The sequence below is a fragment of the Cystoisospora suis genome (genome assembly GCF_002600585.1).
Source record: "Cystoisospora suis strain Wien I chromosome Unknown contig_5284, whole genome shotgun sequence".
In the NCBI taxonomy this organism is placed as follows: Eukaryota; Apicomplexa; class Conoidasida; order Eucoccidiorida; family Sarcocystidae; genus Cystoisospora; species Cystoisospora suis.
The window spans coordinates 3941-5306 of NW_027158074.1; the positions used below are offsets into that span (position 1 = coordinate 3941).

The 1366-nt window shown below is 40.0% G+C and overlaps 1 protein-coding gene across 1 annotated transcript in view; it reads right to left on the minus strand.

Annotated features, from left to right (window-relative positions):
• Nucleotides 1-882, minus strand: part of CSUI_009083 (uncharacterized protein) — a 3310-nt gene extending 2428 nt beyond the window's left edge. Inside the window, exons 1-2 of the mRNA XM_068069202.1 lie at nucleotides 809-882; nucleotides 103-171 (exon numbers count right to left, since the gene is read on the minus strand). The gene's annotated coding sequence lies outside the window, so the exon portion shown is untranslated. The remainder of the gene's footprint in view (nucleotides 1-102; nucleotides 172-808) is intronic.
• Between the last annotated feature and the right edge of the window lie 484 nt (nucleotides 883-1366).

Here is a 1366-nt window from a genome sequence, read left to right on the forward strand (position 1 = left end):
CTTGCTTCAAGAGACTCGGCAAGGAAAGAAAGAAAGAGTGAGAAAGAGTGAGAAAGAAAGAGTGAGAAAGAAAGGAAGAAGGGAAGAAAAACGTTTAGTTACCTTGCTTCTCGTTCTGACGCTAGTTCATTATTCAGTCTCTCGACCTCCTCTGCTGCATGTTTAAGAAGACTTCCAAAAGACAGAAAAGAGAGAGAAAGAAAGAAGAAAAAGAGAATGAGAGAATGTGAGAAAAAGAAAGAGAGACAGGTCTCAGAAAGAAGAGTGAGAATACCAGCCACTTCTGGCAAGGAAAATAACTAATTCCCCTTAGTCCAGAAGAAAGAGGAGCTTCATTCAATCTCTCAAAGGAAGATCAGCAAATATCCACTCGTAAGACCACCTACGCCGAAGTGGAACTCGTCTTGTCTACAGTAAAATATACAGAGAAGCTACTAGAGTTTCTCTTCCTAAATGAGATCCGAACACAATACATAGAAGAAGAAGAAGAAGAAGAAGAACGCGAGACAGACAGACAGACAGAGACAGAGACACGCACTTCCCTCCTTGCAATCTGGAGAGATTCTTTATCTCCCTACTCCTCTACAGTAATAGTATTCTTACCTCTCTATCCAAATAGAGGTCTCTCAGTCTATCTATATAGAATCTCTCTCTATATGTATGTACATACATAGATCTATATCCATATACGTATGTACGTATAGACTCATAGTAAGAGATAAACAAGCGTATTGAAGAAAAGGAAAGAGAGAGAAACAAGAGATGCCGAGATGTGCAGAGAGAGAAGTTGCTGTAAAGCCTTTCCTACCGTCGCTCCATGTTCTCTCTTTCGCGCACTTCTTGCTGAAGACCTTCCCGGAGTTTAGGGACTTCTACCTGACCAAAGAAAAGAAGAAAAAGAAGAAAGAGAGAGACATCCCCGAGTCGATAGCTATGAGGTAAAGAGACAGGAACTCGCCAGAAAGAGAAAAGATAAGAGTCTGCATGTACATATATACATAGACAGAGAGAGAGAGACTGCATTTCTCCTCTCGTCTTTCTCGAGTCTAGCCTACATTCTGCCTACGTCATATGTGAGGGCGTTTTCAAGACTGATTAATGTACGTTCCAAGTATCGTTACACGTTTGTTCTCTTCCTTATCGAGTAGAGATGAGCAAAGACTTGAATAAGGAGTGGGGTAAGTCTACGTGAAGAGAATTGACCCTTCAGGCTGGCAAATCTCGAAACAAAGAAAAGACCATAGATAGATAGATAGATAGATATAGATAGATAGATAGAAAGACCATAGATAGATAGATAGATAGATAGATAGATAGATAGATAGATAGATAGATAGATAGATAGATAGAGAGATAGATAGAGAGA